This window comes from Ovis canadensis, chromosome 7 (genome assembly GCF_042477335.2).
Source record: "Ovis canadensis isolate MfBH-ARS-UI-01 breed Bighorn chromosome 7, ARS-UI_OviCan_v2, whole genome shotgun sequence".
Lineage (NCBI taxonomy): Eukaryota > Metazoa > Chordata > Mammalia > Artiodactyla > Bovidae > Ovis > Ovis canadensis.
This window is the reverse complement of record NC_091251.1, coordinates 39001681-39029236: the sequence shown is the minus strand read 5'-3', so window position 1 is coordinate 39029236 and position 27556 is coordinate 39001681. Positions and strand designations below refer to the sequence as shown.

General features: G+C 39.2%; 1 protein-coding gene and 1 pseudogene across 1 annotated transcript in view; one reads left to right on the top strand and one right to left on the bottom strand.

The window, feature by feature from the left end:
- AVEN (apoptosis and caspase activation inhibitor) overlaps positions 1-27556 on the bottom strand; it is a 195995-nt gene that overhangs the window by 124670 nt on the left and 43769 nt on the right. The gene's annotated exons all lie outside the window — the stretch shown is intronic.
- LOC138444013 (lupus La protein homolog pseudogene) lies at positions 16957-20724 on the top strand (annotated as a pseudogene).

The window sequence follows — 27556 nt, the reverse complement described above, 5'->3', positions numbered from 1 at the left end:
ATGTCAATACTACTCTCTCAGTTTACCCTACCATCTCCTCCCCCGCACTGTGTTAATGTGGCTGGAAAAATCTTCATAATATTGAATCTGAGTAGTAGGTTTATGGACATTCATAGATTATTTTTCATTGTTTTGTATAAGTTTGAAATTTTCATAATACTTTTTAAAAATATTTGAAAGCATCCTATTGCCCAGAAAGTCTCCTAAAGGGACTCTATGAACAAGTAGGAAAAAAACAAAAATCTTGTGATATGTTAAAAATGAAGTAAAAATTATGAAATTGATGTTTTAGGTCTATTAATTTATACAACTACTCAAAATTCCATGTAACTTAAGAACATCTTAAAAGGAAAACTCTGCTAAATTTTTATGTCAAGCGATGCTTTATTCCAAAGCAACAAAATCCATGTGCCTAAAACATATGTAAAAACATAAAAATATATATTTCAGAAAGCAGCTTTTTCTCTGCTTTCCCTCGGATTTATGTCTGAATACAGCTGACAATTTTTTTTTACACATCTTTCACAAAAAGCAGCCTTTTTACTGCTATAATTTTTTAAAACTCACAATATACTTTTCCATCTCAAAGACTCTTTAAAAATTATTTTCCTTCTTTAGGGAAAGCTATATCATGTGTAAATAGCTCAGCAAAATCCCAGCAAATAATGCAGAGGTAAAACACCAATTACTTTCTTCCAGCCAAAAGGATTAACAGAGGAAAATGAACATTTTCAAAAGCATTTTGGAGACTTATTCCAGCTACCTCTGCGCTCAGCTCTTTTTCCTCCCAAGATACGTCACTTAACTGTCTGTCAAAACAACTCTTGCCCACTCTACCTGATCACATTCCAAAGCTGCAGCTTTTCCTGGATGCACTTCTCAATGACAAGCTGCTCAAACACAGAGCACCTATTTAACCGAATGTGATCCTCTGCTCCTTCCTTCTTTCCGTTCAGGGCACACTGCTGTCCATCAGGAGAGGTAATTAATGGGTGTATTATGTATGAAAGCGTCAGCCCATCAGTTTGCTGTCTGGTTTGAATAGCTCATATCAGCTCTTCATTCATGCCAAGCGTGCTCACTGTCCGGAGATTATGACAAAGCTGTACCTCCTTTTGGATTTTTCCCTCACTACTCACAGAACAGTGGACCAGAACTGCGTGTTACAGAAACACGAGAGGAACAGAAGAAATCCCTCCATCCTCTGCAGAAAGGAAGCTCACGGACTAAAAAGTTGATAAAGGGAAAAACATGGAAAGCAAGAGAATGCAAGAGAACAACATCCATGTTTCTGATCCAGACAATTTGTTTTAAGGCAACTTGATTCGAGAGCATGTGTAATTCTGAAATATGAACAGAACTTTTGCAAAGGTAAAATGTGTATAGAAAGACTCAGGATTTTCCAATTGATGAAACAGTCAATGAATTTTTAATAAGTTCTGGACATTCAAGTTGTCTGTGGTCAGACCAAAGGCTGTTATCAGAGACAGGCAAAATTTACCCTTCTGGTTCTAGCATCCTATCCAGAAGGAATCTTCATCTACTGCATGCCATCCTAACTAATGCTAGAGGATTACCAGGAATACAGATACAGAGACTCGGCAGGAAAGAAAACACCGTGGTAAAAGAAGACAGCAAAGGAAGCAGAGAAGGCATTTCAGGTATTGAAGCTTACTGTTTTCAGCCAGAGTTCAAATGACTGAGCTTCAAGCAAACCACTGCCAGGTAAGATTTAATCTTATGACATTACTCTGTGTCTCAACCACTGAAAGAAACCTGCTGCTGAATGAGCCCGTAGATCTGAATTCCATGTGATCCTCTTAAGCTCTGTGCACATTTAAGCCTTGGGAGGTAAATGCTTGTTTTCACTTATGCTGCATAAACTAATCATCCATAACTAGGTAAGAAAATACTCCAAAATTCCATTCATTGTTTTCAATAAATTTGTCCCATCTTTGTCTTCATTTTTAAAAGCCCAATTTTGGTATATTTAATAGCTTGGGAAAAATGTCTGAAGAAAGCCCTACATGGGGCATAATAGACATTCCAAATTGCTATTTACCAAACATACTTAAATGTAACTTGTTTCCCAGGGCACTTAGTAGAACAAAGAAAACATAGTGTGTTTTTAAAGTAATTTCTATTGAAGCAAAAGAACAAAGCTCAATGACTGATTTTTATCATTAGCAAACACACACACACACACACACACACATCTGTGATGTCATTCTCATTCACACTCAAGAAAAACAATCTCTAGTAAACTAAGATATAGCACTTCAGTAGAATATCCTAAGGTTCTGGGCATATTTTCATTACATTTATAAATGAAGACTTTTTTTGATTTAACAACAGAGCAAAAAAGATGTCTGATATCTTAATACCTCAAAAGCTTTAACTCAGATCAAATGGTCCAAACTGTACAATGCAAAGAACTACCAAAGCCAAAGAATTTTAAAGGGTACAGTGCCTTTTAGAAATTTCCTAGAAATCACTCCATAATGAGACTTTTAGACTGTCTTATGTTTTAAAAAAGAAAAGGGTTGGTCAGAATTTGAGTTCCTTAGATTTTTAGCAAAAGTTCAACCATATTAGTTAACTTCAATAGGAAAAGTTCAAAGTTTAAGCTTTTCATAAAGAAGCCCTATAAGGGACTTCCCTGGGGGTCCAGTGGCTGAGACTCTGAGCTCCCAGTGCAGGGGGCCCAGGTTCGATCCCTGGTCAGGAAGCTAGATCCCACATGCTACAACCAAGACCCAGAGCAGCCAAATAAATAAATAAAATTTTTTTAAAAAAAGAAGCCCTATAAATAATATGCTTCTGTTATCTTAGAAGACAGAAGAGAAACAACAAAAGCAACTAAAGAGATCTTCCGATATATAAGGAAATTTACCTAAAGTAATTATTCAGCACTTGCCTAGTACAGTCAAACGTGAAATTATTCCACATCACTGAATTCTTTCCTTATTTCAAATTTTAGTTGATAGAGTAAATTACATGACCCCATCACTCTTTCCAAGACAGTCTATAAGTCACCTTAAATATCCTAAGTCTTTTGCACTGGTATTCATTACAGAAATCCACCCGTCATTTTCCAGTAACAGCAGCAATTCGGATACAAGCATAATAGTGTAGTGTACCAATTCATTGCTAAGAATGTTTCCTTAAAAATTTCAAATGCTTACTTTGTATATCAACCCTAACTGACAAAGAATTAAAGTACTGTTTTCTAACTCCACTGAGATGCACCTGAACCCTTAAGAATTCTTTTCTTTTTCCTCATTATGATACATTTCGTAAACTGACATGCTTTGAAAATATGCATATATTTTTAAGTTAAAAAAATACTTTAACCCAATTAAAGAACTGCTTAATTAACTTAGAGAAAAACAGGAGAATAACAATATTAGGCTCAAACAATTTGCTTTCAGTTAAATAGAACTGAAGAGAGTATAAAATTCCATTCCTCAAGTCTTCTGGATTTTATTTACTCACTAAGGTACAAAGAAACCCCTGCCTCACCAGTCTGGGGACTCTGTTTCTATGGTTTATCTTCTGAAGAAAATGGATAGACAAACCCACCTTCCCTTTAGCCTGGTTAGCATCAGTCCCAATGAATCCTCATTTTTCTTTCCCATCTAAATCGATGTTTCTCTATAACTCATTCTGAATAATGATTACTGAGATTTAAATAACAGATTTCAAAAAACTCATTTCAAAAACCAGTTTATTTCAAATTATTTCAATATATAGTTTCTTCATTTTATGTGAAAAGGTGAATAAAAACATTAGCTAATTTTTAACACATCATTTATCAAGTGATTCAAGTGAAAATTGCTTCAACTTTAGCATCCCATGGTACAGACAGATAAGAGATTTTATGCTAGAAGATTTGGTGTAATACCTAAAGATTTCATTTGTTTATGGGATTTTTTTGTGTTGTATGTTGATAGATTTAATAACTGAAGAGATTTTGAACATGCTTGGGAAGTATTCAATGACTGTTTCTGTAATTTAGGATGCTTTTATGCACATATGCTATAAAAGTATATTATAAAAGTAATATTATTGTGTATTAATGGATTCATAGAAATAGAGCAAATATTTTGGCTACTATATCCTTGCAATGATATTTATCACCGCTTTTTTAGCTTCTGCTCTTTTTAAATCACCCAAATGCTACACTTTTTATTTAAACCATGAAAGTACATAAGTAAGTGTATAGGTCAAAATAAAGTACATCCATTTAGTGTCTTTGCTGACTTTTTTTAGATATGTTATCTTTGTCTGAAATAGAAGCTGCATGATTTTGCACAGAAAATTAGAAATATTCCTGTAAGTCATTTTGGAGTGTTAATATTTAATGCAAAGGGACTGGTACTACATAATATTTTTAATTCAATAAATATTTACTGATATCTATACTATTATAACTCCCCAATTTTTCCTTAGAATTTGTGAATTTCCCTCATTCCAGTATCATGGAAAAGTTTTTCAAGCTTAATCCAACAGGGTATTCCAACTAGCTGGTATCTTTCTTATCATGGTTAATTTTTCTTCATGAAATGACCAAATCTGAATAAGGCTGATGGTTCATCATGGAGATTCATCTCCTCTCCGGCTTCTTCCTGCTGAGAGAGACTCATCTTTGGTTTGCGGCATCACAATCTGAGCTGGGGAAGTGGCTTTGATAGCAAACCAATGATTATATCCTTTCAGTGTAAACGAGCTGCAAGAGATGTGAGCACTACCATTTCAAGTCCTGTCACAGAGACTCAACAGAGACGCGTGACAGGAGCCGAGCCAGGGAAAGAGGCTTGCCCTGCGTTTGTCACTTTTACAGTATCAACCATTAAAGATAAAAGTTCCATTTCACAGTTTATTTGATTAATAATTCAAAGGAGGAGTAAACATGTTAATAAAAATTCACAGATGATGATAAAAGGGGAGGAGGAAGTGCCAGCGAGCAACCAGGCAATAAAGAGGGACCGAGAGAGTGAGGGATGGACACCCAGCCCCACCCGAGTTCAAACAGATACGGACACTGCTCAGGAAATGGCGAAAATTATCAATACGCTCGAAACAGGAGAGAATCTCTCTGAATGAGAAACAGCCCCTAAATATAGGTTATAAAATGACCTGGTGACATAATTAATTAGTGTTAGGCACATACACAGTACTGGGACATGGAGATGTGAGAAGGAAGCTGGCGAAATCCTTTTAACAAAACATGAATTCATAAAACAGGGAAACAAAGCTACTGTGGTCTATAAAAGTATTCAACAAAAATTTGCAAAAAAATTATAAAAGTAATTTGGGAGTTAGAGTTCAACAAAGGAGACAAAATGAGTGCCCCTCTTACATACATGTAAACACTACACAGACCATCTCTCCTCTTTTTATCTTTTATGCAGTTTTAGCTGCAAAGGAGAGAGCAGAACCACCAGTCCTTCCATAGTGAACACATGTGCAGTTTATCCTTTGATTAGTTGCAGTAGCCGTAATTCAAAATATCACTTATGTCTTAGCCTCCTAAACTCAGAGTCGACATAAAGATTACGTGCAAAAAACAACTACGTGAATTCCTAGAGGCCAACTTGAAGACACATCTATAGTTACTTGGTTTGCTTAAAATGACGCGGTGTTAGAGAATTCCTAAAGCAATCTTCCAGTCCCATGCACTGGTTAATTACCACCACTATGTTATTCAACAGTTGTTTAAAGATCCTGCCATCCTCCACTTTCCATATGGTATTGAAGGTATTAGTGAAATAGCTTGATAATCCAGATCGAGTATTACCACTTTTATAGACTCACAGTGTGATGTCACACTGTTGTCATTGTCAGAACACGTGGGCTTCCTATTTGCTGAGCATCATTATAGGGATGTAGCATTGACTAACATGCTCTTCAAGTAGCAAAAGTCAAAGCCAGGTTCCAATTCAGTTATCTTTATATGTATATACAGATATATGTAGCAGTTCAGCTCAGTCACTCAGTCGTGTCCAACTCGTTGTGAACCCATGGACTGCACACGCCAGGCTTCCCTATCCATCACCAACTCCCGGGGTTTACTCAAACTCATGTCCATTGAGTCAGTGATGCCATCCAACCATCTCATCCTCTGTCATCCCCTTCTCCTCCCGCCTTCAATCTTTCCCAGCATCAGGGTCTTTTCCAATGAGTGAGTTCTTCGCATAAGGTGGCCAAAGTATTGGAGTTTCAGCTTCAGCATCAGTCCTTCCAATGAATATTCAGGACTGATTTCCTTTATGATTGACTGGTTTGATCTCCTTGCAGTGTCAAGCCAACAATCACACCTGTCACACCATATTATGGTCCAGGACTTCATCAACAGTCCAAAGGGACCAATAACTGACCTTACTATTAAAAGGTGATTACAGAGGAATTGGGATAAGCATTTTTGCAAAAGAAATTAAAGCAGTACTACAATCAGCTTGCTACTCAAAGATCAGAATGGGGAAGTGGCATACCTACAAATCTTACATTTACTCTGTGCTCTATGTGAGGAATGCGTCTAGATAGGCATCTAAGTCTTCTGAGTTTGAGAGCCACTGTCATCTGTTAAATCTATGCCAATAATGGTGATCTCGTTCAAACAGGGACAAAGGCTGAAATCTATGTTGCACCTGATCCTCTCTGATAGAAAGTAAGATAAGAAGAGCATGGAAGCAGGCCAGCATCACTCAGAATTCACCAGCATATGTGCTGGTGTGGAGTCAGCCACGGTCTCTAGAGATGGGCAGGATAGCCAGGCAGATGCCTCCATTAGTCCTCAAGGAAACCTGTGGTTTGATGTTAGTGTGCACAGCTTGAGGTTTTTAGCTTTATCCCATCATTTTTTAGCAGGGTTGCATTCTTCCAAACAAGATCTCAGATACAAACAAGATCTCAGATACGAAAGCAGATTTTCCCTTGCTGGGTTGAGATAGAAAGCCTGGAGCTCTGTTAGCTAGAAAGTCCCCTTTGTCCCCCATTTCTCCTTGCTCTCCCCTCCCCACACTTCTCGGAAAGGCTCCTGAGGCGTATTTGCTGTATTTGTTCTGCCATCTAGAGGATCCGCAAAAGCGTTCCTCCGCATTTTAACACACATAGCTGAACCCATATAGAGACTGCCGAATGCCGAACACTTTTATCTAAAATTCCTGGAATGAGTTACGTCAAGCCCTAGCTTTGCTAGCCCAAACAGGCACGTGTTCCAAAACAGTGCTGGCTAGACATGCAGACTGCTGCTCAATTATTCTGTTGCCTCAACAGTGATCAAGCAACCAAGAACAAGGAGTCAAATTACAAGTTGATAAACAAGGACTAAACATCTGTAATTGGGGCTAGGATATCCCAGAAGTAACTAAAATTCACAAAATCTCAGAAAATCTCAGAAAATTGTATCATTTGCAATCAAGAAGTAAGGCATGGAAATCAAAGAGTGATAATTTGTCACAAAAGGAGTGAAAAGCAATGAATTGTTGGAAACCCAAGAAGCTTTCTTTGTAATATTCTTTTATTTATAATGTTGTGCCAGATATTTCAGTTGCCTTCAGTTCATTCCAGGTTTGTGGGTTAATTTACTTTGAGTGTGAGATAGGGTTTAAGTATTTAAACTGCAAACAGTACATAAGCAAATGTGTTATCTAGCAGAACAGAGTGGATAAGAGCAACCTCTTTTTTTCCAAGAGGAAATATCATTTTCCATCCCTCCGTGTTTCAACTATGGTGACACACTGGTTATGTAATAATTTATTCATTTCCATTCACTGACGATCCCAAGCACTATTTCCTGTTTACTAGGGAATTCTCACAACTATTATTCCAAAATCTCAAATGATTCCTATTTGAAGCTAATCTTCTACATGAGCAATGTCTTCTTCTTCCCTAAAATGTTTTAAAATATTTTGAAATATTTTCTTGATATTCTGTTGGTTTTTTTTTCATTGTTATAGTTTATTACAACGAAACAATACAGGTCAAACTCAGTAAAGCGTATTCTGTTTTTAATATTTTACTTTGAATTACCTCAAACAGACAGCCAGTACCCATGTGCTTCCCACCCAGCTTTAACAAGCATGAATTTTTGCCATCTTTGCATCACGTTTTATGTTCCCTTCATAAATAGGTCTGTGAACAAAAACTCCAGCTGGCAATATGACTGTTTTCTCTAAGATAAGCATATTAGAAGCTAGTTATAATTCTACACCTTTATTTAGGTTTTTAATTATCAGAAGGATATTTAACTAGTTATTACAGAACTATCTTCATTACAACATGTTGAATAACTGTAAGTATCAAGACAGAGACAAAGATTTTTTGTAAATATATTGTACCCTTCCTATCTGAGACCACCAGCTGAACTTCTGAAATAAATGTCCTAGACAACAGAATGATAGGCAGTTTCTTTTAACTCCCCACTGTGTCAGCTTCCTGTGGTGCAGTAATATCCTGGGTAGAAGTAAAATAATCAATATTACAGGGTCCCTGGGAAGGAAACCGACTCTCCACAGTGATTTCTTATGTAGAAAAGAGATGACCTCAACTTGCGGTCACAAAGGCATAAGCCAGGTATGGTAAGGTTAATACTGTGTTTTTTAAAAAATGCATTTTTGGCTCAAGTTGGTACCAAAGAGGTATAGGAAGATTGAAAATATACATCTCCTCACTTGAACAAAAATCAAGACACTCCCCTTTTCAGAAAGAAAATAAAACAAAAACCACAATAACCACATTTAAAGGGAATATAAAGGCTAGACTTCTTACAGGGAGACAAGGAAGCCTGCCTTCAGGATAACAATTGGGAGTGAGCTCACCTCTTAAAAAATACTGTTTCTCAAGAGGAAAGGTGGAGGGTGGGATAAATTAGGAGTTTGAGATTAATATATACACACTGCTGCTGCTGCTAAGTCACTTCAGTTGTGTCCGACTCTGTGCGACCCCACAGACAGCAGCCCACCAGGCTCCTCCGTCCATGGGATTTTCCATATACACACTAGCATATATCAAATATTAGAAGCAGCAGGACCTACTGCATAGCACAGGGAGCTCTAATCAATATTTGGTAATAATCTCTATGTGAAAAGAATCTAAAAAAGAACAGATGTATGTCTAACAGAATCACTTTGCTGTACACGTGGAACTAACACAACACTGTGAATCAACTATGCTCAAATATAAAATACAGATTAAATTTAAAAAATACTGTTTCTCATACACTATTGTCATAGAAAGGTCTGATGTAACATATCAACAAATGCTGGAGATGAGACAGTTTCAAACAAACCCTCCTTTCCTCACCACCTCCGGCTCCTACTCTCTCCTGCCTTTATCCACTAGCACATCAAATACTGTGCATCACAATAAGTTCCAACTTTATACATCCACTTTCTCTCTCTTTAGGAGGCTCTAACACTTAAGAGTCAGGCTATTGTATCCCAGCCGAGTGCCTTCATGCAGCACAACGCACGTGTTCTCTTCCTCAAGGACACTTTGAAAGAAAGGATGGCCCACGCACATTTTCCTTTTATGCCCCTATATCTCTGTGAGATTTTGAACCTTGAAACTCTATCTCTATGAATGGAGAATCACAGCTGCTCTATTAAACTCTAAGTTTCCAATAATAAAAATCTTCAGATAAGTGAGTCCTCTCTGTTAAGGCAGCCAGGCTTCAATCAGAAAGACTTTGAAAATTCACTGCTCCTGTTTAAAACTACAAATGAACTGGTCCAGAAAAATGGGGGATCAGAGTAGATGATGAGAGAACAAAATCTCTCTCTAGGTAGAGATCCAATATAGATAATTGGTCCTTCTGACCAAAGTGGCTCTTATGCATTTTTATAATTTCCTGAAAAACCTTAGAACACATTGTAGTACTAGAATATGGTAAATCTATTGCAGACAGAGGAGAGCTCTCGTGATTTTTTTTTTTAAGGGAAAGAAATACACTTTTAAAAATTGGGAAAAAGGTGAAAATTAAACTGTACAAATCGGTCCTTAAAGGATCTGAGAAAAACAGAAATCAGTCTCAGTTTTTTTCCTTTCCTACAGTTCCTCCACCCAAGAAACACAAGAAGGATAGAAATCACACACATGGGGACCAGGTAGTAGTAATATTTGCCTTCACACCGGGTCTAATTGAAGCAAAGATGGAAACCTGACGCAGGAGAAAGACGTGCGCTCGTATCAGGGAGGACTAGAGGGAAGGGGCAGCAGAACAAGACAGCCCAAATCAGACAACACATGGGACGTTTTTGGCTTATGCGGTATCCCAAGTTTCTTTTTCATCCTATATGAATGTTTGGGAAAGTTTATATACTTGAAAATATTGTGTAATGGTAGTTCTTAAATCTCTATTCTCTGGGTTTCAAAACAACTCACTGTTTCACTATGATTTTGAGCGTTAAAAAAAAAAGAGCATAAGAATAATAGGGGCAAAGGTTCATGATATTCTGGTTGAATTAGTACTATTTTTTTTTTAATGATCCCCTAGTAAACTAGTATGGCTCATAGCAACCAGACAGTAGAGATGAGGTACAAGAAAATCAAACAGGTAGAGATGAAGATACATTGCTTTAAAGTCACATCAGGAACAGCAAATTCTCTAGGAATGATACTGTATAGCTGACAGACGTGCATACTCCTACACAACGGGATTTAATAATGTCTTTTTGTTAGCAGTTTACCTTTCAAGTACCAGTGCACAGAGAATGTCCTAGCTTGACAAGACCTCACCCAGCAGCCTGCTCTAAAATGATTTCACTTTACCTGTTGTTTTTAAGTAAGAGTGTCCTAGCATGGTCCCTCACATGAACGCTCCAAACGGACTGCCTCTCAAGCAATGCTCCCTCATTGCTATCCCTCCCTATGGCCCAATGGTCATAGATGATATCGACACAAAATATGAATATAAAATATACAAGGATGGGCTTCCTGAGAGAGGTACCTCAAGAGCAGGCAAAGCATAAACGAGTACCTAAAAGCCTTGGGCAAGTACCTAAATGGGAAAGAAAAGAAAAGTGCCACAGAGGAAAAGAGAGGCAGAGGTGTAAAGGTAAATACATTTTACCTTTACAATGTATTTAGTAAATACATTTACTAAAGGTAAAATGTGTCCCTCAAAGTGTCCTATTTCTCATTAGCTTCACAGAAAAAAGGCCCCCAAATTACTTCCTGCTCTCAGCAGAGGTACAGACAAGTCCATGAGCTGTTCTCAAATTCTATTTACATCATATACAAATTAAACCATTAAGAATATGATGAAAACTACCAATGTGCCATAGCACTCTTACTTCAAAATGTAAGGGAAAAGATTGTTGCTTAGTCACTAAGTCATATCTAACTGTTTTGTGACCCCGTGTACTGTAGCCCACCAGGCTCCTCTGTCCATGAAATTTCCTAGGCAAGAATACTGGAGTGGGTTGTCATTTCCTTCTCCAGGGGATTTTCCCGACCCAGGGATAGAACCCTCATCTCCTGCATTGCAGGTGGGTTCTTCCCACTGAGTCACCAGGGAAGACCAAGGGAAAAGATACAGCTCTCAGTAAGGCAACTCGTCTACTCTAAAACTGACATATGACAGCTTCCAATCAAAACTCAAGAGAGACAAACCTGGGATTCAGAAATGCTTTGCAATGCTTTACTCTCTCACTTAAAAACAGGGATCACCAAGTTGCAAAAATGTTCAATGGTCTACTGAGGTTACAGCAGACCAGTTTATGTATGAGTATTACAATCAACTTTTTCTACGACTCCTCTAAGCCCTGGCAACAATCTCTTTGGATTTTCTCTCAAAATTATGGTTCAGTTCCGTTCAGCTGCTCAGTCATGTCCAACTCTTTGCGACCCCATGAACTGCAGCATGCCAGGCCTCCCTGTCCATCACCAGCTCCCAGAGTTCACCCAAACTCTTGTCCATCGAGTCGGTGACGCCATCCAGCCATCTCATCCTCTGTCGTCCCCTTTTCCTCCTGCCCGCAATCCCTCCCAGCATCAGAGTCTTTCCAATGAGTCAACTCTTTGCATGAGGTGGCCAAAGTATTGGAGTTTCAGCTTTAGCATCAGTCCTTCCAAAGAACACCCAGGACTGATCTTTAGAAAGGACTGGTTGGATCTCCTTGCAGTCCAAGGGACTCTCAAGAGTCTTCTCCAACACCACAGGTCAAAAGCATCAATTCTTCGGCACTCAGCTTTCTTCACAGTCCAACTCTCAAATCCATACATGACCACTGGAAAAACCATAGCCTTGACTAGACGGACCTTTGTTGGCAAAGTAATGTCTCTGCTTTTGAATATGCTGTCTAGGTTGCTCATAACTTTCCTTCCAAGTAAGCGTCTTTTAATTTCATGGCTTCAGTCACCATCTGCAGTGATTTTGGAGCCCAAAAAATAAAGTCTGACACTGTTTCCACTGTTTCCCCATCTATTTCCCATGAAGTGATGGTGAGATGTCTAAATAAGAAATCCAAAAGGATAATATGAAAAATATTAACAATAATGATGTCTTGTCAATTTTCCTAATGAATCAAATGAGTTTCATTTACACAAACACAGCACATGGGTTAATAATTATCTTCTTGAGTTGATAATTATCAGTCAAGAAACTCATTTCCATATCAAAGCTCCAGACTACTTCTGTCATAATAAGTCAGATAGTTGAAATAAATCCCTATTTAGTTTTCCATATTTTTCAGTATAAATGAAACAAATGGCAGGTAATAAGAGCCATGTTTCCATTCTCATGACCAGATAAAAAAGCACCAAGCTATCCAACAAAGCTAACTTTTTAAAAGTAGCTAAATGTTTTGTTTTGCCTTTTCTTTTTCTTTTATTATGGGGCGAGGCAGGAGCACAGAATATAACTATTCCCAGATCATGAAATGACTCGATTTCTATACAATACACGAAAAAGGGCCTGAACGCAGAGTCAGAAGGTAAGAGTTTAATAAAGAACAGTGATGGGTTTTGGAATCAAGCTGACAGGTAATTATATTGCAGTTCCATCATGTAATAGTTATGTGACATTAGGCAAATTAACTTGAGTCTAATTTGCCACATCTGTAAAATGGTCTAATACCAACCCTGCAGGGTTATCTTGAAGTTAAATAGAGTACTGTATACAAAGTACCAAATACCTAGTCAGGTGCTCTACAAATAACCATTTTAACACATTTGTTGATGTGTATACCTTATCTAGGGCTTCCAGGATTGTGCCAGTGGTAAAGAACCTGCCTGCCAATGCAGGAGACATAAGAGACGCAGGTTTGATCCCTGGGTGGGAAGATCCCCTGGAGGAAGGCATGGCAACTCACTCCAGTATTCTTGCCTGGAGAATCCCATGGACAGAGGAGCCTAGCAGGCTACAGTCCATGAGGTCACAGAGTCAGGCACAACTGAAGCAACTTAGCGCGCACACACGTACCGCATCTACCTCCTCGACCTCAAATTAAGGCAGTTACCGTTATTCAACATAAGTTAGTATGAAATGGCCCCAATACACTTCACAGCAATGTTGCCTTCTCCACTGCAAATTCCTGCAAGTGTACCCCCTCTCACCCAAACCCTACTCTGATGACACCAAGAATGAGAAACGCTGTGCTCTGCAAAGAAAAAAATAAATGAAGGTATTTCTGACAACAGCTCATCACTGAAATTATTCTGGAGCAAAGCAGTAACCTGCTTAAGGGACCAAATTTCAGTCTAATGGTCAGATTCAATACGACGGACTGCTGTTAAATCATCACTGCCAGATCGTATTCATATTTTTCTTAAGATCTTACAAATTTTTTTAAATGCCGTAAGTCCTTTCTCATATCTAGCACTGTATCAAATACTACTATTCCAATTTTCTCTTACTCAAATATCTAAGCAAGAATGCATTCAGATTATGGGACTGCTGAGAATAGCAGTACCAAATAAATGATTATATCATACACCAAAATGTCATGATTTTTTTCCCCTTATCAAAATTAACCTTATCAACCTTAACCACAGTATCTCTCTGGATCAGCCCCTGTCTGGACAGCCCCCCAGGGGCAACAAAGTCTACCCTAGAATTACCCCCACTTCCATGGAAGATCAGCCACGTAGGTGGTATATACCGGCTCAGTGAAACATGCCTCTTTCTCATCTGTCAACTTCTGCTAGGGGAGCTTTCAAAAGATGACACCTCCAAATTGCATGGACACCATGCCTGTCTCTTGCATAAGAAGTTCAACATTAAATGAGGTTTTCTTTAAACTGTAGTTGATTTACAATGTTCTGTTAGTTTCAGGTGTACATCACGGCGATTCAGTTATACTTATATATCTATCCTTTAAATGAAGATTTCTGACCAATGGATTTGAGACATGTATACATGTCCTTTGGAATGAAGCTGTTCATATACACACACATATACACATACACACATGCATATATACACATATATTACATACACACACATGGGTTTCCCAAGTAGCTCAGTGGTAAAGAATCTGCCTGCCTTACATCTATATATATTTATATATACACACACATACATATGTACCTTACTTGGGAGCCAACACATGCTCAGAGATAAATAAGCATTTTGTAACTGATTAATGAAGAAATTAAAATCAGTTGTTGATGTTTTAACCTTGTTTAACAGATGTACCCTCATTCACCCCACTCAATGAATATAAATACTTCCATTCTTCAAAGAAACTGACAGAAAGACCAATGACACGAGAATAGCACCATTTACGCAACAGATAGCCCTGCAATAAAGCAAAAATAGATAGAAAAAGTCAACTATTCAGTATTACAGCATTCCTGCTTATCCCAGACAACTCTCAGCCTCATTCTGAGAAAACTGGTTCCCCTGAGGCTTTAAAGAGAAAAAAACCATTTGCACAGCCTCAAAATATTTCCCCCAAGATGTTATTTACTTCATTATTTTAACCTACGCCCACAAGCTGATACTCCTCCTGAGTAGGTAAAGCTTAATTCCCATTCCCCAGGGAGTGAGTAGGACCCAATGATCAGAGAGTAGGAAGTAATTTGACAGTGGAGAAACCTGACAAATACCATCTTCGTCAAGGGATCAGAATCAACACTATCACAAGTACTACACGGAATCATGTGCGCCAACAAGAAAGGCACATCACCTCTGTGGTATCCCCCCCCAAATCCATAACCTCAGTCTAATCATGAGTCAACATCAGAAAAACCCCAATTAAACATGCTACAAAATCCCTAACCATTATTCTTCAAAAGTATCAAGTCCAGAAAAGACTGAAAGACGTCACAAACTACAGGAGACTAAGGAGGTAAATAAACGCAATGTGGTATCCTGTATTAGAACAAAGGAAAAACATCAGTGGGGAGAAAACAGGGAAATTCAAATGAAGTGTGTTGTGTGCCAATGTGATTTTCTTAATTTTGATAAAGGTACTATGTTTAAGATGTTATTTAACATCAGAGAAAGCTAGGTGAAGGATATTATTGCAACTCTTCTGAAAAATCTAAGTAGTGTTAGAAAATTAAAATATCAAAAATTAATAATTGGGCCTCAAGTGAAGATGGCAGGCTTCCCTGTAGCTCAGATGGTAAAGAATCTGCCTGCAATGCAGGAGACCTGGGTTCAATTCCTGGGTTGGGAAGATCCCCTGGAGAAGGGAATAGCAATTCACTCCAGTATTCTTGCCTGGAGAATCCCATGATCAGAGGAGCCTGGCGGCCTACAGTCCACAGGATTGCAGAGCGTAGGACACAACTGAGCAACTAAGGGACGACAGGATCTGAGGTTGGAGGGATGTTCCCACAAGCCAAGGAACATCTGGAACCATCAGAGACTGGAAGAGACATGGAACCGTTTTTTCCTAGAGCGCTCAGAGGGAGTATAGTCCTGCTGATAAGCTGATTTTGGACTTCTAGCCTCCATAATTATGAAAGAATAAATTTCTATTGTTTAAGCCAAATAAACAAACGGGTCTTCATATCATTTAGTATTAAATAAATCCACATGTAAGATATTCTGCAACTTTACCACCTTCCTCACTTGGAATAGATTTATGCTAGGCTACAAAGTAAGTCGCTTTTCACTGAAGACTATCTTCCCAGGGCTACAGTTCTTAAGGAAGACAAAATGTAGTGCCAAATGTATGGCCCACTGATACAGTAAATCACACCCTGCGCTTCTCAAGGGAAGCACTGAACCCACGGAAACTATCTACTTCACTAGTAAATAATCGATGAACAGATGAAGGAAAAAAGTCCTCAGACTTCATGATGTTAAGAGACTAGCAGTATCATTACTAAAAATGAAATACTTCCCTCCATGTACAATTCATAGGATGCAGTATTTAAGGGATGATAAATAATGGCCAAGAGACTATTAAGTCCCTTTCACAAGTGCCAATGAAATAGGTAAGATACAGGTTTTATTTCCAAAAGTAATTCTCACCACAGATCATGAAAAGCAGTAAATTGACATCCTCACTATTCGTGAAATGCACATCACACTCAGCAAGTGAATCAAGCAGTATATATTAATATTTCATCAGCATCAGTTCCATTCTTAGGTAACTGAAAATGCTAAGACCAATGTAACAAATCACGTGAAAGCATTCCTTCCATTCTCTTAAAAGTATGACAATACACTAAGAATATACAATGCAGTATCCTGTATGTGTTCTAATCTTTTGATTTATGTCACCTTTCAACTGGAAAAGGTACATTTGAAGTTTCTTCCCAGCAAATTCATTTATGATATTGACTTTAAAATAACAACAAAAGAATCGATTACACTAGGCAGTCCTTGGATCTGTCTCTTGCCTCAGCAGTGTTGGGTGAGATAGACCCAAGATTTGTCTCCGTTCTCCAATCCCCTCTTCAGCTGCAGCCCCCAAGACCATCTCTATGCCACCCCTTGCTTCCAACAACAGTTAATACCAGGTTTTGTGGTTGGCTCCTTGTCCCCAGTCAACCATGAGCTCCCAGATACACCAGAATTATTCCAAAAAGGTCAAAGCTGCAATCACCCACCTGGTCAACCTGCATCTGTGGGCTTCCTGTACATCTCTCTCTGGGTTTCCATTCCAACTGCAAAAGTGTGGCCGGCCAGAGGTACTGGGAAAATGCAAGGGTGCCATACATCTCTAGAAGATTCGAAATTAGGGCTATGGCTGAGTCTTCTGGGATATGCAGAAGCTGCCTCAAGATGAGTGGAGTCACAGCCTTCGTGCCTAGGAAGAGATCTTGAGACCAGAGGAAACCCTGAAACAGGTCCTGCTGTGAATCTGCAAGCCCTGGGTTCTGCCCACAGAGATGCCCACCTGACTTCCTGGAGAAATGCTTCCTGGATCACAAGGTGAAGTTTATCAAGGACAACCACCTGACAAACTCCTCAGGCCAGCCTGAGGCAGGGCTGGGTGAGACCTCTTTGAAATGCTCACCCTTAAGCATGACTGAAAGCCTCCAGGGGCAGCACCTTCTAAAGACTTGCTGCAGCTCCCTGGCCTCCCGACTTCAGCCTGAGTCTGCCTTTAACTTCTTAACCAGCCACAAACCCTCTTCTAAGCTGCAAAGTGTAAACAATAAAGCTTCCTTTTGCAGAAACAAACATACAAGAGAATGTGTATCTTAATGACATATATGTAGATTTTAATGGACTGTATCAAATGGGAACGATACCAACTCTGAAGCCAGGCATAAGTTTAATCCTTATTCAGCTACATGTGAATACTATACATATTTAACACTGCTGTTTTTTAAGACTTCATTTCAACACACCTAGAGATAATGAAATCTATTCTACAGTAACAGTTCCAAATCAATGATACTGAAAAAAGCCTTTGTATCACGGCTTATACAGAGCCTTCCCCTGGCAGGTATCCAGGAAATGGTAGTACTTATTGCCATCAGCTTCTTAGCTTAAGGTCATTTGCTGTCACAGGGTCACTAATGGCCACAGGGATCCATTTACACATACATCTCTTGCTTATTTAAGCCTAACTCTTCTGAGAATGCTGGATGTGTTAACTTAATGCACTTGGGTAAAATGCTATAGAACCTTTGCAAAATTTAAAGAAGCCAGGAGAATGAAATGATAGGGTTAAAAAAAAATTTCTTGGGAGTTCCTGATGGTCTAGTGGTTAGGATTCAGCACTTTCACTGCCACGGCCCAGGTTCAATCCATGGTTGGAGAACTGATATCCTGGCAAGCCCTGTGGTGCAGCCAAAAAAATTTTTTAAATAAAAAGGACAATAATATTCCTTGATAAATCACCTTGCCTGTCCCTGTGCAACAGGAAGGACCACTGTTGAATCCATCCCAGTCAAATGAGAATATACCTATATTGAAAGATTTCCAATTAAAACGATTCTACAACTCTCCCTTACATGCCTAGTTAACACTTCATATACAAAATACACATACGTTTCCATCTCCCTGACATTTTAGTTGAGCGCATTTGGCTTTTTTTACTGTCTTTAGGGCCTGGAACACATATGACATAATTATTAAATCACTTCTCAGACTTCTTAGCATCATAAACCTTTCATCAGAAATCCAGTTTTTCCCATTTTTAATCATCTTTCAAGTTCCCTGTGTCCTCTCTGTAGTTGTAGAGACCTGAAAGAGGTCAACAAATCCCGTAAGAGAGAAAACAGACTAACGGTCACTGTGTTTTACATTCTGTGTGTCAATATTGTGCTGTTATTTTAATGATGATCCTATGTTAATGGCCCGACCTCAAACACAAAACTAGCTTTTCTCAACCATCACACTTATACGATATATTGTACTCCAACAGTTTGCTTGTCTTTGCCTATAAAATAATTCTTAGCTTTTTATACCACTTTATAGTCTAAAATTCTACATGACCCCTGCAACCATTCTGGATTAAAGCAAGGCAGGTATTATTTCTAATTCACAGTTTAATAAAAAAGGAAGTTCCGAGAGTTTCACTCCCTCCAGAGCATATAGTTAATAAGTGACAACCAGAACCAAGACAGTTTGGCTGACACCCATCGATCCAGTGGACTTCTACTCTACAACCAAAATACACATAGGACACTTCAGGTACACTTACTGAAACAGAGAACTTTGTTATCACAATCCTGTGGTTATATCTGCCTTTCTCTTAGCTTTAAATTCATGTTCCATGCCTTTTATATTAGAAGAGGTTCTACTCTGACCTTCATTAAAGGCTTATACCAAAATAATTCATTTAAAATCTTTCTAGAGTAAGTAAAGAAACTTATCAACTTCCACTTAAATATGACATTGATCATGGGCATTTATTTGCTCTGTTTTCCAAAAGCCTCCATTATATGATGGTAATTTTTTAAAGGGAAGTATCAGTCCCCAAGAATAAAGAGACTGATGGCGTAGACAGGAGAGTCGGAAGGAACATGCCAGATGCTGTTAGAATGTAACTCGCAGGCTGGACGATGCAGACAGTCAGACATTTATCAACCAGAACAGCATCCGGAATACAAGTAAAGTCCAAAAAGATTCAAGAATGTGCTCTCATTAGTAAGAATAATTTATCTAACAGTGTAGGTAAACATTCAGTTCATAAAATGAACTTGAGACACCGTGGTCTCTGCTAGTGGACCCTGCCTCTAAGTGCTGAAGGACTAGGCTCAGGAAGACAGCCACTAGAGCCAAAAACGGTGCTGGTAAAGAAATGGCAGCTCTGGGACCAACACCCACCAACAAACCAAGTGTTATTCGAATGACTTTAATTTGCCATGAGATAGATGTTTTAAGGAACAGATCAAATTGGATGAAAGCTGGGTACCTCTGGAGATAATAAAATTCAAAATGCCTACAAACTTATAATAGAAATATTAAGAAAGTCAAAGTCAGAACTCACGAAAATAAAGATAAACCTAAAATCAGAAGCTCTTCATGTAAAACTCCTTCTGATGAGTATAAAATGTCTGATGACTGTTAACTTTAAAAAATAATGTAAAAACAGATCCATTTATATGAAAGAATTCTCAACTGGCACAACCTGTGGTGACAAAAGAAATATTAGTAGATAAAGGTCAAGCACAAAATATTCAAATGAGAAACATATTTATGAAGCATTTAAGAATTCATATTATAGTGTCTGATTTTGCTAAAAAGTTTAGAGACCTCTGACCAAAAGTATAAAGACAGATCATCTAATGCTTTTCAAGGAAGATTAATTTGCGAAATAAATAAATAAATAAAGGAGAGAAAGAAGGCAAAATAAATCATAAGCTAAATTAAAGCCTAAACAAGAGGAAAAAGGACAGTGCTGTAAATGCTGAAACGAAATCTCTACAATAAAAGATTGGATGTTTTCTGAAATTTTTTTGGATGACTTAGATGATCTGACCTACAGAGAAGATCAAGACTTCCTCTTTTCAAACTGTAAAGAAATAACGTGGATAGACTTTATCAAAGGTGAAAAAGAGAGATATAATCCCAGTTCATGAGAAAGCAATAGAAATAATAGATAAGGCTGAAGAAGCCAATAATGGTGACCTCCAATTAAAGAACAAGAGAGAGAGATGAGGCGTACGAGGAGAGCTACAAAACACAGCCCTGAAAAAATCATGGTGGATCAACCAGAATCCCTCAACAAATGGAAATCAAAAGGTCACAGACTTAAAGGAAAAGCAATTAGAGCAGCATAGGCTGCATCTGTCGAAAGAAAAGTACAGTTTCAGAGCAAGGAAATGAAAACTGATAGCGATGGTGTACATGGTAAAAAATGAGGCAGCTGGACCAGTAAAAACAGTCAAAGAGCCTCCAACAAAACAACAGAAAGTACAACAGTGCCGGAGACCAGCAGGGCAGCAAACACATTTCTAGGTATTCAGCTGCTTCTATCTTTGGAGGTTTGCAAAAAAAGAAAATCAAATTAGACCCAATTCAGTGTCCAGCTAAAAGAAAGGAAAAGACTTTTTTGCTTCTATGGTTGAAACTTGTTTCTGTTCTTCAAATAAAGACTGTTTTAATGTATAGTTCTGCTTGTGTTACTTCAAATGATTCAAATAGCAATGAAAAGTTTTTCCACTAAGTTGCCTTTGTAATATGAGAATGTTAGCAAAAACTAATAAAATACATACCAAATAAAAAGAGGGAAAAACAAAAGAACTCAATCAAGGAGGTCAAATATAACTCAACTATCTTGCTGCTTCACCGAAAAAAAATGTTCCAAATTTAATTAAAAAATACAGGTGCTAGAATGACAGCCTTCTTTTCCTTTTTGGTCTAACTGCTGGCAAGAGGATATAGAAGCAAAGAAATCAAATACCATTATAATTAAAACCTCCCCCCCAAAATGAACTTTCATAAAATTATCAGGAAGATAAGATAGTAGCTTCTTATGAAGGTCTAAATTGGTTTTATTCAATGACCCATGAATCAGGCAGCATCCCATCCATAGGATAGACAGGCTCCTTCCTGTAATAGCTTCAGATAAAAACATGCCTAGACAGCTGTGCTGACCAAACTGTAGTCTAATCATTTCATTTTTATTTGTCCCAGTTAAACACCTTATAGATTTGCACATAAAAGACTGGTTTTCTCATGTTTATCTTCAATATTGCCCCAGTGCATCCTGTTCACACTGTAAACAGTTTTCCAACTCTGTTATCCGAGGCATCTTACATGGGAAAAAAAAAAAAGCATATGGCATGATTTTAATAACTCACCATTTGGGGTAAAAAAAGGAGAAGGTAGAAAAATTGCTTAAAGATCTCAGTTTTCATGCATCAACGTGAGAGCATGGTACCCTTTTTAAAACTTTTAAAATATAACTTAGAATTGCAAGGATATTGTTCAAAAAGAAGAGCTAAAAGCATGATTAGCTATAAGCTGAAGGCTTACAGAGAGAGTACTAAAAAGATATCTGAAGGCTCCCAATCCTATCAGAAAAAGTGGGACTTCAAGCAAGCTAGTCCCCTTCCCATATCCTCCATTTGTAAAAATGGGATGCCAGAGCCCCTGGCCAGAAACTCAACGCAGAAAGCACCTGCACGCTGACAACACAGGCTGAAGGCGCAAAAACAGGCTGCCTCTCTCAAAAGGCTGCTTTCCGTCTGCAGCGGTGTCTGAAATTCTACCGTAAGAAATCCATTTGTAGACGTTTTTCCTCATAGAGATACATAAGCAATACATACACACAATTAAAGATTAAACAAACATAAGTAACTACTATCCAGATCAAGAAACAGAATACAGCCGTCAGCAGAGCCATCTCCCTCATCCCCACTCCCCACACCCACTACACACACCCCCCCTAGTTATTACCCCTCGTCTCTCCACTGGAGGTGACCACAGTCCTGATTGTTATACTAATCATTTCCTTGATTTTCATTTTACCATTTAAACATGCATCCCTAAATAACACCATTTACTTCTTTTTCCTCATGTTTGAACTTTATATGAATAGAAAGAATCCTACTGAGGTACTGTATGCTTCAGTTATATATACTTGCACCCAGACAACAGGACGTGAATGAGGGGAAACATACCCTTTCTCACCTTAGACTCATGACCATCAACGTCCAATGGGCCTCCATTAGCTCTCAGCAACCATACCACATTTTCCCATTTCATTCAAGTTCCTACACCCTGGTCTCCTATTTGCTTCTTTTTTTTAGTATTTTTTTTAAATTATTGAAATGTAGTTGTATTACAGTACTATGTTATTTCAGGTATATAGCAAAGTGATTCAGTTATATTTTTCAGATGATTTTTCATTACTGAATAAGATAGTGAATCTAGTTCCCTGGGCTATACAGTGGGATCCTACTGTTTTTCTATTTTATATAAAGTAGTGTGTACCTGTTAATCCCATGCTCCGAATTTATCCACCCCTCCCCTCTCTTTTTGGCAACCATGATGTTGCTTTTGCTATAGATCACTATCTCTTAACTTCTACCCTCTCCTCACATTTCCAGTATCTCCTCTCTGACTCTCACTCATAGCTTTCTTTTTTTTTTTTTTTCTTATTTCACTAAGAAAACAGAAAGAACCAGAAGAGAGCTTCCTCAAATCACATCTACTCAACTAACTATGCCCAAACAGCGTGTGTGTGTGTGTGCTGAGTCGCTTCAGTCACGTCCGAAGTTTTGTGACCCTATGGACTGTAGCCAACCAGGCTCCTCTCTCCATGGGATTCTCCAGACGAGCATACCGAAGTGGGCTGCCACACCCTTCTCAGGGGATCTTCCCAACCCCGGGATGGAACATCTCTTATGTGTCCTGCATTGGCAGGTGGGTTCTTTACCATTAGCGCCACCTGGGAAGGCTGAGTATCCTCCAATCACAGCTGAAAAACTGCCCCAGCCCCTAGCAGTGGGCAATCAACTCCATCTCTACAACTGATTCCATCATCCCATGTAGACCAAAGAACCCAGATCCTCAATTCTCATTTCTTCTCAGATTATTTTTTACCTCTTTCCTGGATGTTTTTATCAACCAGTAAACATTCAATTACTTCTCCCATGTTTAAAAAACACATTTTGATCCACTTCCCCCATCAGCCCATTACTCTCCTTCCCTTTAGAACAAAACTCAATATTAATAGTTGTTTATACTTTCTCTGCCATGTCTCTCCTTCCATATTCTTATTAAATGCAAGAAAGAGTTTATCCCACCACTCCAATAAAACTGCTTTAGCTAAGATCACTAGTAAATTCAGCTGTCAATTCTTGCTTGTCGACAGCTGCATTTGACACTGACCCCTCTTTTTTCCTGGAAACACGTTCATTCTCCTTTGCTGGTTTTTCCTCATCCGTAACCACTAGACACTGTAGTACCCAACACTCAGTACCTTTCTAGCCAGTAATTCCCTTGGACATCTCACACATTCTTGTGACTTTCAACACTGTCTACAGGCTGGCTTCACCCACATGTGAATCTCCTATCCAAACCTGGGTCCTGAACTCCAGACACCTTCATCCAACAACTCGCTTGGCATTTCCAGCATTTCCTGCCGGGTGCCGTGCTCCAGTCCAGAAGCAGTCTCCACTGGTTTTCTCCCTGTTCTGTCCAGAGGTTGGTCTATACCGGTCACAGCTACAGGTTTTCCTTGCCTTCTGACTTTCAGTAGGTTAGGCTTATGGGAAGCCGTGGCAGGACAATGGAGGAAAAAAGGGGTCTAAGACCAGAGTACTTATTGCCCTGTCCTTCTCCTGGTGGAGTCACCTTTGCTGGCTACATCTTTTGACCAAGGTGATTCATCCTTTCAAGGTAAACATCTCACATGACGCTCTCCTTTAGCATTCTAGTAACAAGGATGTTAACATCTCTGTCTTTACCCGCCCTCCCAATACCGTACTGTCTTTGTTTTCTCTACATCCTACCCACACCTTTGTAAGTGATTCCTTTGTTAAACCTGCCTTATAATTATACTGAGTGTACCATCTATTTCCTACAGGATTCTGACTAATACAGATGTCTAACTGGCATCTCACTTTTAACACATGTACACTGAGCACCTCCTACGGTTTTATCCATCTCAGTTAATGTTAACCCCCTTCTTCTAGCTGTTCAAGCTGAAATCTTGGCATCATCTTTATGCATCTTTTCATCTCATACCCACATCTGCAAGTCCAATCTCATACCCTACATTTGTGCTTGCTCTGCATGCAAAGTCAACTCAGTCATGTCCAGCTCTTTGCAATCCTATGGACTGCAGCCTGCCAGGCTCCTCTGTCCATGGGATTCTCCAGGCAAGAATCCTGGTGAGGGCTGCCATGCTCTCCTCCAGGGGATCTTCCTGACCCAGGAATTGAATCCATGTTTCTTACGTCTCCTGCATCAGCAAGCAAGCTCTTTATCACTAGCACCACCTGGGAAGCATTCCTTCCAAAATAGACCCAAAACTCCACCATGTTTCACCACCTCCACAGCTCCCACCCCTGGCCCCCGCCACTATCAATGCCTGTCTGCATGACAGTCGGCCTTCCATATCTGCAGGTTCCTCATCCATAGATGGAAATCTGCAGATGCTGAGTCCACGGAAACAGGGAGTTGACTGTGCTACATACCACCTGCTACACCACAGAAACAGCAGTTGACTGTTACATAAGGAGCTTGAGCATCTCAGATGTCAGTGTCTGCTAAAGGTCCTGGAACCAATCTCCCATGGGAGATTCCAGTACCCTCTTTACTCCAATACCCTCTTTATTCCAATACCCTCTCTGGTCTACCTGCTCCTTCCCTCATCTATCTTCAGGCTTTTCCAACTCATCAGATAGACTGACTGTTAAAACAAGAGTGAGCTGTATCACTCTTCTCTTCAAAACCCTCCACTGGCTACACATTTCACTCAGAGGCAACATCTTTATAACGGTCTACAAGTTTCCATGGGATCTGGTCACGTGACACCTCTCTGACTTCACTGCCTACCTACTTACTTTGCTCCCGCCATGCTTCCTCTCTGTTATTTCCTTTACTCCTGTCTCAGAGCCTTTGAACTTGCTCCTCTCTCCGCCTGGAGTACTTCCCACAGACATCCTCAATGCCTGCTCCCTCACCTTCCTCAGGTCTTTATTCAAATGTCATCTGATCGGTATGACTTTCTCTGACCACTTTTATAAAATGGTAACAGCCCCTCCTCACTTCATTTCTATCCTAATTATAGCCATTTAATATCTTATACAGTTTCCTTTTCTTTATTGTGCGTCTCCACCCTCTAGAATGTTAACTCCATGAGGCAGATATTTGTGTCTGTTCTGTTTCACTTCTGTATGCTCATCCTCTGAAATGGTACCTGGAAATGGTGGGTGCTCCAATAATTGTCGAAGGACACTCAACTAGATACCACTCAATCAACTGGCCAAAAGAGAAAGAAAAAAGTTATAACGGCTCTACATATTGGCAAAAACTAGAAAGTTCAGCTTGTCTTCTCTTTGGAGAGCAATTTGGCAGTATCTAGGAAAGTTCATATTGGGGAAGGGAGATGGCAACCCACTCCAATGTTCTTGCCTGGAGAATCCCAGGGACGGGGGAGCCTGGTGGGCTGCCGTCTATGGGGTCACAGAGTCAGACACGACTGAAGCGGCGGCAGCAGCAGCAGCAGGAAAGTTCATGATGTGCACGTCCATGATATTTTTTCTGGGTTATAAATGTATTTATACAAACTAGGACAGTATACTAAAAGTCACAATCATTCTAAGGAATATGGTCAGCCTATCTACAGGACATTCTTAATGTTTTATGATTATAGAATGAACTCCACTTATCAAAAGTAAACCAACATAGCCCTACCCCACCAGAGGAAGAAAGATGGCAGCTCTTCTCAGGCTTACACTGCAGTGAAAAGAAAATGATAGACCAGCAGCAGAGTGGGGAAGAAATGTAAGCACATATCAAGATGTGATGGCTGTGATTTCCCAAGAAACTAATTACAGATAAACAAGCCACTCAGGAAATCAGTGAGTAAAGACAGGCTATAAGAAAAATACATATGAGACCCAAACCATGCCAGGCTTTAAGTTATAAACAAAACACTAAAATAAGTAACCAAAATCATAAGCCAATGCACATAAGAGTTGGGTTAGACTAGAATTCTGAATTGCCTTCAAACATTTATACTGTATATTTTATTTTATCACTACACAAGTGATTCAGTCAAATCCACTGGTAGGTAGTCCACATGTTAACTTTATTGCACAACTTCAATTTTCCCCCTAAATCTTTTAGCAAAACAGCCGATTAAAACCTGAAACTGACCAGCTCACATTTCACCTTTCTCATATTTGAAGAGCTTATAAATCCACAACTGGCCAACATGCAGACAAGAAGGAAACACCCATCTGAGTGGCAAAAAACCCATCACTGAAGAGTCAGCAAGTTGGACGCCACCAACCACACAAAGGGGTGATGCTGTTGGCATAAACATAATGACCCCAGGCTGAATCTGTTCTGCTGCTGCTGCTGCTGCTAAGTCGCTTCAGTCGTGTCCGACTCTGTGCAACCCCATAGACGGCAGCCCACCAGGCTCCCGCATCCCTGGGATTCTCCAGGCAAGAACACTGCAGTCGGTTGCCATTTCCTTCTCAATGCGTAAAAGTGAAAAGTGAAAGTGAAGTCACTTAGTCGTGTCCGACTCTTAGCGACCCCATGGACTGCAGCCTACCAGGCTCCTCCGTCCATGAGATTTTCCAGGCAAGAACACTGCAGTCGGTTGCCATTTCCTTCTCCAATGCATAAAAGTAAAAAGTGAAAATGAAGTCACTTAGTCGTGTCCGACTCTTAGCAACCCCATGGACTGCAGCCTACCAAGCTCCTCCGCCATGGGATTTTCCAGGCAAGAGTACTGGAGTGGGGTGCCATCGCCTTTTCCGTCTGTTCTCCTACTCAAATCTAATTCTCTCTCCCCTTACCTCTTCCTTTCCTACTCAAAGGGTTTATTCTATTAAGTTAGAAGAGAATTCACTTTATGATTCTTAGTTTGGTACAGGCATTTAAAAATACAGGTAGATGAGAAAAAAAGGTACAACCTAACTGCAACATAAAAACTGGGAAGAAGAGGGAAATTAAAACCAACTATCTGAAAATACTATTGTCACTTATTTCTCTGCTTCTCAC